This window comes from Mytilus californianus, unplaced genomic scaffold (genome assembly GCF_021869535.1).
Source record: "Mytilus californianus isolate M0D057914Y unplaced genomic scaffold, xbMytCali1.0.p SCAF_9, whole genome shotgun sequence".
Classification (NCBI taxonomy): domain Eukaryota; kingdom Metazoa; phylum Mollusca; class Bivalvia; order Mytilida; family Mytilidae; genus Mytilus; species Mytilus californianus.
Window position 1 is genome coordinate 80,414,523 of NW_026262745.1, and position 13,090 is coordinate 80,427,612.

A 13,090-nucleotide genomic window follows, 5' to 3' on the forward strand; every position below is an offset into this window, starting at 1 on the left:
AAAAATATATAATTTTAAAATAAAATTAGTTAGTTAAAGTGAATAAAATACAAGTTTATAATGTCTTTGATGATATTTTAAAAGATATTAATAAAAAAAAAAAATAAAATAATATTATTCACACGTTACAAATTACGGCACTTTGATTCACCAATATGAATAAATAAAAATTTTACAACCTAACGATTTCCAGTCAATAGGTGCCCTGCCAAGGCAAATGTTAAAATTATATAGCATTATCTTTTATGCTGATATTTATAGACTGAACCAGTTAGCTTGGCATTCCATGCAGACTGTTCAGACTATATTTAATATTACTGTTATATTTTCATGTCACTTGATATCACATAAAAGTTGTGTACGCTTCATGTGTAAATGGTAGCATAAATCTTGTGTCTTCCTTTCTATATCTAGCAACTTGTCTATTGGTTGATTACTCATTATGTCTAGTGCTGAGCAGTCTAATATAATTTTGAGTAATACTAAAAAAAAAGTAGTTCATTATTAATAACATTTGTTGTACCACCCCTTTCTATTTCTCGTAGCATTTTGAATAATTAATCCATATATCGCTGCCTAACATCAGTTAGACTTAAGCAATGTAGTAGGAAATGTTCCAAGGTTTCTTCAGATTCATTGCATAGCTTGCAATTTGTTTGAATAGCATTTTTACTAAAGTTTGCCCTAGTACTTTGGAGCATGTAGGTACCAGTTACTAGCTTACATTTGAATTCTGCCTTTTTTATGTCATATTGGTTATTTCTAACACATTTCCAAATGTTATGTGGATTATTGACCGGATTTTTTTGAAGAGATAAATGTTTAAGTGTTGATTTTGTGTTACATTCTATTGTCCAAATTGAAGACCAGTATTCATTTATTGATGTCTTCAATTGTTTTTTCCACATATATTTTGATGGAGGATGTTCCATAATTTCTTCTGCTTTTTGGCAATTGATATTTTTGCAAAATTTTATTTATACGACAAATAAAAGAGTTGTCAAAATTTGAACTAATTTCCAATTCCCATTCTAATATTTAACGTTCTATCGAGCTATCCAGGCGAGAGATTGAGAGAAATAGTGCTAGCATGTTTTTGTCTAAAATCGACTCAATGGGCTCAGCTCCTATTAGTATATATACTGCTGCGGATGCTGTTCTTTCTGGTAGACATTGGAATTGTTTAAATATCTTCCTTTGTAAGAAAATTTTTGTCTGCTTTGTATAGACTTTAAAAAAGCTTTTGATACAATAAATAAAAATGCACTTTTTCACAAACTGTGTTCTTATAATATAAATGGATCATTTTATAAGATTTTACAAAACATGTATAGGGAGGTTCAATTTTCTGTAAAGTTTAGTGAAGGGTTAACACAATCCTTCAGTTCCACTGTTGGTGTAAAGCAAGGGTGCATTTTAAGCCCTACATTGTTCTTTCTTTATATAAATGACTTAGTTAACATATTTGACAGCTCTTGTGACCCTACTATATTAAATGATAAAAATGTATCTTGTTTGTTATATGCAGATGACCTTGTGTTAATATCTGAATCAGAGTCTGGCTTACAACAATGTTTAGACAAACTCAACACTTACTGCGATAAGTGGAATTTAACTGTAAATCTAAACAAAACTAATGTTATGATATTCAGGCGCGTAGCTGCCTTTACGCAAAAAATCATTTGCTTGCACATTTTTTTCACAAAAAAAATATTCTGAAATTGAATTACGGATAGTCTTTAGTCTTTACAGATTATCGTGTCGGGCGGTGTTTAAAGCCAAAATCTCTAATGTCGTCTCTAGCAGTGACTAATAAGGAACTATATCCTTCAATATTCGCAATCTTCTCAATTCTAGTTACAATGCCAGTAACCACATCAACTACTGAACGGTCATTTAGTGCATTACGGCGACCGAAAACGTATCTCCGTTCAACCATGATACAGGACAGACTATCGTTGGCGCTCATACATGTTCACAAAGAAATGGATATCAACTCCGAGAGAGTTCTGCGATAATTTGCCTTGGCAAAAAAATAAATATATGGACTTTCGATATTAACTATACTTTAAGTCTTACATTCAGTATTAACATTTAATGATACAGGCTCAATACAATTACCTTGAAAACATCTTAGATTTATATCCCTTACTTATAAGTCAAGACTTAAAAGTGGCCGTTAGATTTCGTATTCCCATTGTCCGTTCGTCCAAAAGACTATTAATTCACCTGGGGTATCTGTGTCCCAAATGACCTTCTACTGTTGTCGTAGAAACCTCTCCTTTGATTTGAGAATGACCTTCGTGAGAAACACTACGGGTGTCTTGCAAGAAGCAGGAACTGCTTACCCTTCCGGAGCACCGGAGGTCGCCACATTATTTTCTGGGTCCGTGTTTTTCATCTGTATTTAGTTTTCAATGTTGAATGCTTTTGTTTCTCCTTTTGTGTCTTATCTGTTCCCGGGTTTGTCAATTGTCCATTGGCTTTTAACGCTTCGGTTGTCTACTCTTCCTGATCATCCCGTTTTATAAAATTTATTTTATATTTGAAAATAACCATGTTAATAATATAAGCAGCAAATTACGGAACTCCCTGACTTTTACTATCGTTTCATGAAAATATGATATAGTAAGAAACAGATAGGGTATTTTTCATGTTCAATGCAGTCACTGTAATTACTCATATGCCCGGAGCTTCATGGGGATTCGCTTCCCTGGACCACCGTCTACGATGCTACCCTGCATGGATCCCCGACTAGGGTGCTACCCTGGACCAGCTGGGGACTTTGAGCGGTCCATAGTCTCCTCCCTTGCAGAATCACTATAAAGTCCACAAGTATTCACAAAATAGGAGTTTGGGCGTGAAGGAATTTTATAAGCATGGCAAACCTGGAAAATGCCCGAAAAAAGTTATCATTTTCTGCATAAAATGGTCCAAAAAAAATTTTCGCCTCGCTCCGCTGGCGATAGTTATGATTGCACTTCAAATTAAGTCCAGCTACGCCCCTGATATTTAATAAATCAGGTAAAGTCCTAAAAAAATATAACTTTAAATGAAATGAACACACAGTTGATTTGACCAATGAATATAAATATTTGGGTATTTTATTTAAGCCCTCAGGAATTTTCACTTATGCTGTTAATCATCTGTGCAAAAAAGCTTCAAAGGCAATGTTTTGCATTAGAAAGCTCTTATTCTCAGATAAACTTAATATTTATCCACATTTAAAACTGTTTGAAAGTTGTTTAAAACCTATACTACTTTATTGCAGTGAAATATGGGCACTTAATATGTTAGTTAAAGATAATTCAAGTCTTGAATGTAGATATTTGTCTTTTTTACCATCAAAATTTCAAATAAAATTTGCTAAATATCTTGATGGTGTAAATAAAGCTGCAGTAAACACAGTAGTTTTAGCAGAAATAGGTATGTTACCTATTGCTATTGATGCTGTAAAGGCTTCTGTTGGCTATTGGTGCCATTTGATGAATGCCAAAAAAGATAGTTATGCTTCAAATGCCTATAAATGTAGTTTCAATTTAAATAATGGTTTTGCGGTCAAATTGAAAAATACTCTTTCCAAAATAGGGTTCAATCATGTATGGCAAAATCAAAATACTTTCTCCAAAAAATGCCTTATTAATGCTGTAGGTAAAAAATTAGCTGAAAGGTATACAGATTTCTGGAAAGACAGTCTTTTTAACGACCAAAATAATCCTAATGGAAACAAATTAAGAACATACAGAAAATTAAAAAAAGAATACAAATTAGAAATTTTTTTATTAATAGATTTAGATCGATACATGATATCAAATTTTATAAAAATAAGAATAAGTAATAGCTATCTAAATATTGAACAGGGTAGACACCGTAAATTACCTTTGGAAAAAAGATTATGTCCTCTCTGTAAAAAGGAGGTAGAAGATGAATATCATTTTGCTTTAAAATTTCAAATTTTAGAAGAATGTAGGCAAAAACTTTTTCAGGAAGTAGAGAGTATAGTTCCAGATTTCACCAAAATGTCTGATGAGGAAAAATTTGCATTTATGTTTACATTTAATGAGTATGATGTAACTAAAATTATTGTCAAGGGAGTTAATGATTTATATGTTTTAAGAAATAGCCTAGCTGATAAGAAGAACTAATCGATGTAACAAAGTTGTGACTATTCTATAGTTTTCTTATTGTATTTGTTATGATATATTTTATAACACAATTGTAATTTTTGTACTTGCACTTTCAAATTTGCAAAAGTATCACCTCCTCCAAAACATCTAAATATAGTCTTATAGAATATGAATGTTGTTTAAATTTAAATATTGTATGTTTGTAATGATTGTCATGTTTGTCTTGGTAACAATTCAATATTTGGATTTTACACCAATAACATGATCAGTCTGGGAATTCATGGCAAGCCATTACTCTACAATGTTATGGTAACCCATAACCTTCATAGTTATGGATATCCATAACTGTGCATTTTGAGGGTGGGAGAAATTATTTTTCATTTATCTTGATAAGGTTATGGGCATCCATTACCTTTCTAGTTAGGGTTTACCATAACCTTCAGTCATAAAAAGGTTTTGGTAGTCCATACCATAAACAAAAGGCTATATTTCGTATCTTCCTGATCCATGCTGATCATGGCATCCATTTCAGAATACAATGACAGGCGCGAAGCTACGTTTACGTCAAAACGCCCGGCCGTACACATGATTTTTGAAAAAAATATTTAAATCTAAATAAATTAAAAGAATTGGTTAAAAGCACATGAGGCTTGTAATACTTTCTTCAATTGCGACATTAACTTTATGTATCAAATGATATGATATTACATATTTGTTCATTTTCTGTCAAAGTCTGAATCTACTGTGAATTCTACTCTATTTCCTATTGTTCAAAGCAATTTATTATATATAAAATCTTGTTAACAATGAAAGTGGTGGTGTCTGATAGTCTGAAGTCAAGGAGACAGCATTAAGGATTTAACTAGGCAAAACGTTTATTGTACTATTTTTGCCAAACAACATGTGATATGAAAATAAAATAATTTCGAATTTTGTCTCCTGTATGTGATTTTCACCCCACATCTCCTGTATCTCTTTCTCGATAACGCGTGAGCTTCCGTGGGGGGGGGGGGGGGGGGGGGGGGGTCTCCGACATGAGCCCCTTTCAGAGCTACACCCTGGATCCAGACCCCTCGCTGAGGTTCGGGCGTACACTTAAAAAAGGCCTTGCTACGCCACTGAATGAATTAGAGTAAATATAAATGTTAGACCTATAAAATTTGATTGGAGTATAAACCCAGCAAACACAAAAACATCTTTAAAACGTTATTAAAATGTGTCTAATGTCATGAAAATATCACAAAAAAACTTGAGAAAAACTAAAAATGTATGGTTGGATATATATTGCTTAAACGTTTTCTAATATATTTGCATAATATAATTAAAATGTTGTCAAGAAATATCATGATAATGTGAAAACCAATGGCGGATAAAACATTTTGATAATCTTTTAAAAAATGTTTTCTAGAAATATTTTCTGAAACGTTTGAAGGACATCATGAATATCAAATAATGTTATAAAAATGTTTTTGTGATGTTTTCTTTCAAGTGAGACCGTGCCTTAAAAAATGTTTTCAAAATGTTTTTAGAAGATGTTTTTGATTGATATCTAGATCATATCAATACAAAAATTTCTGTACTTTTGACCGAGTTTCCTGCTTTTTTATATAACAAATCATTAGTTTAATGTATACACAGTGATTCATTCTATATACAAACAAGAATAAATCAGTTGTTTTGCTAAGCATATGAAAGTTAACAATTCAAAGTATCTAAATACAAGAAATATCTACAAATTTTGACACATCCAAAATGGCAGACACAACTCATCATGGTCAAGCCACTTACCAAATATTAAGTCATTCTGTTCAGCAGCATTACTAACTAGAGGCTCTAAAGAGCCTGTGTCGCTCACCTTGGTCTATGTGCATATTAAACAAAGGACACAGATTGATTCATGACAAAATTGTGTTTTGGTGATGGTGATGTGTTTGTAGATCTTACTTTACTGGACATTCTTGCTGCTTACAATTATCTCTATCTATAATGAACTTGGCCCAGTAGTTACAGTGGAAAATATTTTGTAAAAATTAACAAATATTTACAAAATTTATGAAAATTGTTAAAAATTGACTATAAAGGGCAATAACTCCTTAAGGGGTCAATTGTCCATTTTGATCATGTTGACTTATTTGTAGGTCTTACTTTGCTGTACATTATTGCTGTTTACAGTTTATCTCTATCTATAATAATATTCAAGATAATAACCAAAAGCTGCAAAATTTTCTTAAAATAACCAATTCATGGGCAGCAACCCAACAACAGAATGCCTGATTGGTCTGAAAATTTTAGGGCAGATAGATCTTGACCTAATGAACAATTTTATCCCTGTCAGATTTGCTCTAAATGCTTTAGTTTCAGAAATATGAGCCAAAAACTGCATTTTACCCTATGTACTATTTTTAGCCATATCGGCCATCTTGGTTCGCAGGCGGGGTCATCGGACACATTTTTTAAACAAGATACCCTAATGATGATTGTGGACAAGTTTGGTTAAATTTGTCTTTAAAGTTTCAGAGGAGAAGATTTTTGTAAAAGATTACAAAAATATATCAAAAATTGACTATAAAGGGCAATAACTCCTTAAGGGGTCAACTGACCATGTTGGTCATTTGACTTATTTGTAGATCTTACTTTGCTGAACATTATTGCTGTTTACAGTTTATCTCTATCTATAATAATATTCAAGATAATAACCAATAAAATGCTTCGCTGGGGCGCAGCTTGATACGACCGCAGAGGTCGAACCCTGAACAGTTGGGGCAAGTATGGACACAACATTTAAGCTTGATACAGCTCAGAATTTGGATTGTTATTAAATATTTGACACAGCATAGGTTTCTGACACAGAAAGAATGTGGTCTAAGAACTTGAATTTTTTTAATTTACCTATTATGGTCCAATGTCCAAAATCAAAATACATGGTTAGATTCAGCATATCAAAGAACCCCATATATTCAATTTTTGTTAAAATCAAACAAAGTTTAATTTTGGACCCCAACTTGGACAAACTTGAAAACTGGGCCCATAATCAAAAATCTAAACACATGTTTAGATTCAGCATATCAAAGAACCCCAAGAATTCAATTTTTGCTAAAATCAAACTAAGTTTAATTTTGGACCCTTTGGACCTTAATGTAGACCAATTTAAAAAACGGGACTTAAAATTAAAAATCTAAATATACCGTTAGATTTGGAATATCAAAGAACCCCAATAATTCAATTTTTGATGAAATCAAACAAAGTTTAATTTTGGACCCTTTTGACCTCAATATGAACCAATTTGATAGCGGGGCCCACAAATAAAAAATCTAAATTCATGGTTAGATTCAGCATAACAAAGAACCCCATATATTCAATTTTTGTTGAAATCAAAAAAAGTATAATTTTGGACCCCAACTTGGACCAACTTGAAAACTGGGCCCATAATCAAAAATCTAAACACATGTTTAGATTCAGCATATCAAAGAACCCCAAGAATTCAATTTTTGTTAAAATCAAACTTAGTTTAATTTTGGACCCTTTGGACCTCAATGAAGACCAATTTAAAAAACGGGACCCAAATTAAAAATCTAAAAACACAGTTAGATTTGGCATATCAAAGAACCCCAATAATTCAATTTTCGATGAAATCAAACAAAGTTTAATTTTGGACCCTTTTGACCTCAATATGAACCAATTTGATAGCGGGGCCTACAAATAAAAAATCTAAATACATGGTTAGATTCAGCATATCAAAGAACCTCATATATTCAATTTTTGTTGAAATCAAACAAAGTTTAATTTTGGACCCCAATTTGGACCAACTTGAAAACTGGGCCCATAATCAAAAATCTAAATACATGTTTAGATTCAGCATATCAAAGAACCCCATATATTCAATTTTTGTTGAAATCAAACAAAGTTTAAATACTGGACCCTATCTTGGACCAACTTGAAAACTGGGCCCATAATCAAAAATCTAAACACATGTTTAGATTCAGCAAATCAAAGAACCCCAAGAATTCAATTTTTGTTAAAATCAAACTAAGTTTAATTTGGACCCTTTGGACCTCAATGTAGACCAATTTAAAAAACAGGACCCAAAATTAAAAACCTAAATACACGGTTAGATTTGGAATATCAAAGAACCCCAATAATTCAATTTTAGATGAAATCAAACAAAGTTTAATTTTGGACCCTTTTGACCTCAATATGAACCAATTAGATAACGGGGTCCACAAATAAAAAATCTAAATACATGGTTAGATTCAGCATATCAAAGAACCCCATATATTCAATTTTTGTTGAAATCAAACAAAGTTTAATTTTGGACCCTAATTTGGACCAACTTGAAAACTGGGCCAAAAATCAAAAATCTAAATACATGTTTAGATTCAGCATATTAAAGAACCTCATATATTCAATTTTTGCTAAAATCAAACAAAGTTTAATTTTGGACCCTTTGGACATTAATGTAGACCAATTTGAAAACTGGACCCAAAATTAAAAATCTAAATACACTGTTAGATTCGGCATAACAAATAAATAAATGTGATCAAAGATTTTACAACTCTAATGCGCCATACTGTGCAATTAAAGATTACTTCTTGAAATTTTTCAATATTTGAAATTTGAAAAAAAAATAATATTTGAAGAATAATTCTTTTTAATTTCTGAAATCTGAAATGAGAAAAAATTGGCCCCCCACAATTTCTTTTTATCCCCCCCCCCTTTTTCCCCCAAAAAAATTCTTTCCCTCAAGATATGGTCATAATCTCAATTCAAATTTCCAATGGAGTTGGCAACCATAATTACCCATTTAAATTTACCATAGTGCTAACTTAATCTATTTTATAATAGAATTAATAAAAATATAGTGTCAAATCTTTCATATGGATTTTTTTGTTAAAAAAAAAACGAAAACATTTGCAGATATTTTTACTGGTCTTCCTTTATAAATATGCATTTCTTTAAACATAATTTAAAAGCAGTGTAAGGGAAGTAACCAAAACGTTGTATTTGGATTACCTCCCTTACACTGTTTTAGATTATCTTTATTGTTCATTAACCATTACTTTATACATAATTTAAAAGCAGTGTAAGGGAGATAATTTCAATGATGTATTTGATTTATCTCCGTTACATTGCTTTAAATTATGTTTTGTACTAAAGTATTTGTCCATTAACCAGGACAACCTTGTTTTTCCCCCTTTTTTGCCCCTAATTCCTAAACGGTTTGAGCCATAACCCCCCAAAGCAAATCCTAACCATCCCTTTGTGGTATGGAAACTTGTAGTATAATTTCAGAGAGATCCATACACCGTTCCACAGTTATTGTCTGGAAACTAGAAAATGCTCATTTTTGGCCCCTTTTTGGCCCCTAATTCCTTAACTGTTGGTACCATAACCCCCAAAATCAATCCCAACCTTCCTTTTGTGGTATTTAACCTTATGGTCAAATTTCAAAAAGATCCATTCACTTAAACTAAAGTTAGAGTGCGAAAACCAATATGTATTCGGACGACGACGCCGGACGACGACGACGACGACGCCAACGTCATACCAATATACGACCACAAAATTTTTTTGCGGTCGTATAAAAACGGCAAAATTTCCTTAAAATTACCAATTCAGGGGCAGCAACCCAACAGCGGGTTGTCCGATTCATCTGAAATTTCAGGGCAGATAGATCTTGACCTAATAAACAATTTTACCACATGTCAGATTTGCTCTAAATGCTTTGGTTTCAGAGATATAAGCCAAAATCTACAATTTACCCCTATGTTCTATTTTTAGCCATGGCGGCCATCTTGATTGGTTGGCCGGGTCATGGACACATTTTTTAAACTAGATACCCCAATGATAATTGTGGCCAAGTTTGGTTAAATTTGGCCCAGTAGTTTCAGAGGAGAAAATTTTTGTAAAAGTTAACGACGACAGACGACGGACGCCAAGTGATGAGAAAAGCTCACTTGGCCCTTAGGGCCAGGTGAGCTAATAAAAGTAATGAAAAATTTGGGAACATTCAACATTTTGAAATGCAATGTATAAGCAAACAGGAAACAGGTGCCAGATACAAAAATGTTCACACATCACAGTTCATCACTATCAAGCAGCTCATCAAATATGAACTCATCTTGATCAGCAGTTTTGGGAAAAACAGTAATGAAAATATTTGTTGGACAAAATCGACAAATATAGGTGGACAGATTACAGACAGTGCAAGAAAGCCCACATTCCTACCACAATGGTATAATGTTTAGTTTTTCACTCTCAACTTTTATTACCTATCTTATACACATCATGAATATGTCAACCTGAACATGCATGCCATATTTGCCATTGGACATTATATGCAAACATTATACACATTTTTAAGTTGAAATTACATTGACTAAAACTTGTGTCCCAAATTCAGATTTTTCAATATAACTTCTCTTTCTAAACTAAAACGTTACACTTCTAAAAGGGGTAAATTTTAAGTCAATAATTATTGATAATTGGCTTAAGAGATGAGAACAAAACACCATTTTACATCAACTATTTGATTTATTTAAGAATACATTGAAAAAGTCAATCAATTGTCTTATTCAAAATCACTTGGAATGTCTTGTCGTGTCTTATATCTTTTTCTTGCTGTGCCATGCTTCTGAAAGAAAAAAAATAATCTTACATTCATATATAAACTTCTTGCACATTCCTTTAATAGAGAACGATTCACGTTGCCTAAAGGATATACATCCCCTCCTCTTTAAAGTTTTGAAACAAATAACGATGATAGTCTGTCGGAAGGGGACGATAAATGGCTGACCGTGTTAAGAGAGCAATATGCCATGCTGAATATGAAGATGTCTATCTTGGGCTAGTTTACTCTAAATTTCACAGTTATATCACTGTTTGTTTATCTATGGTTTGCATGCTTTTGCATTTTGGCCAATACATTAATGTTACCCGTGACGGTTAATGTGCAAATATCGTAATTGCATCAGCTGACGGTTATCAGCTATATAAATATGAAGATGTCTATCTAGGGCTATTTTATTTTAAATTTAACAGTAATAAAATTAAAAATTAATAAAATACTATTAGTCTGAACTTTTTCTGTTCTCCAGTATTTTTTTTGAAATTTTACTCTTCAAGATACCATGCATATATAACATGAGCTTTATTTCATGTATATTTACATGTTGGCAACCCCCCTTTTTTCATTGAGACAAGAACTGCCTTTATCTGTTATGGGTATCAATCATTTTGTCAGCTTGTTCAATGAAATAAACAACTGCTCCCTATTGAAGTTACGGATATCCGTAACCTTACTTTTGTTTTGGTAAACCGTAACCATTCAGGTGAATAAAGTTAGGGTTAACCATAACTTTCGTGTATATTTTATTTTTTGAACGAGTTTGGAAAAGCGTAATTTCTTTAAATAAAAGCGTAATTGCGTGTTTGAGTATTGTAAAATGTAAATTAATCATTTGTATAACACTTCATGCAGGTTCATTCATGAGTAACATATAATATTGCCGCAGTCGGCTAATTTACGTACCCCTTGAATGCGATGTCGAAGGTTGTTGTCGTCCATTTTTACACAGTGACCCGGATGTCAATGTAAACAAAATACCGACTTCGGTGAGGTAACGGTTTGAGATCCGGAATATAACGAAAGCGATAATGAAGACGTCACCGTACTAAAATGAAAGAGGATTAGGTATTGGTATCTCAAAACATTGAAAGGTTATGGGTTACCATAACATTGTAGAGTTATGGCTTGCCATGAATTCCCAGACTGATGATTTGATTTGCAAAGATGATAAGGGGATTAATTAATATGTAAGGATTATTTCCCTTTGGACAGTATCTAATAAACTTTGAAGTCTCCTCTCCATTTTGAGAGAGGGGACTGGATCGTAACCCTTGGCTAGCGAAGATGAGCCCCAACTGATTAAATTTTGATATAAAGAGACTTAGCCATTTACAGACTTTTTGGATCTCAATTCAAAACTCTGTATAAGAAAATGACTTTTCAAGTATATCTTTATCTTCAGTGATTGACAGTGCTCATCAGTTTGTGACAATAATTCACGAAAGTTATTATATAATGGACAGTTTATTAAAAAATGAAACTCGTCGAATATATCATTATGAGAACAAAATTTACAAGTCCTCTGTGACCTATCTATAGCTTTAAAAAAATGTTTTTATGTCGCTCTTTTTCCACTCGTAATTGGTGGGCACTTATGCGAAATTTACATAATTTGTCTTAATTCAATTTTTTTTTATATCAATTTATTTTTCCATTTGAAAAATACTTTTGTGAGAAAAATGTGTATCCAGCTTTCCAGTAACGCATGATTATCCTTTTCATTGTACCATGCTTTCAAAAGCAATGTCTTTAACTTTTTCATAATACTTTGTATTAATCTATTAATTGAATAATCAATAAAATATGTTTCTTTCAATTCAAGCTTTTTAAGAATAAATATAACACAGGAATACCATGCCATAGTGTTATTTTCATGCGGCATATTCTTGTTACAAATAAATTAAGGCTTCTTTCAATCATGAAATTTGAGTTACAATGATGTAATCTATGCAAATAGCTTATCATTGATATAACAATATTAAAATATATTGGAAATCTTCCTAATTCTGATTGTATGAAGCAACATTTGTACTTTTATTATTTACGCCTAAAATATGCTTACAGAACTTTAAGCTTATTTTATCAGCAACATTGTTCTGGTATATTTTTTCAAGTTTATTAATAGCTTATTTTTTACAACTTGGATGCAGAGTCAGTCTGATGTAAACTATGGTCAGCATATGTGGTTCAACGTTTGCTATTTAGACTTTAAATCGTGAATCTACACGCTAAAGACATACATCGTCTGGAAATGTTTGCAATAATTTTCATAAGCAAATTCAGAACCTTCCTACTTAAGCGTCAAATGCTGGTATCTGATTCTTGGTGAGTTGCTAAT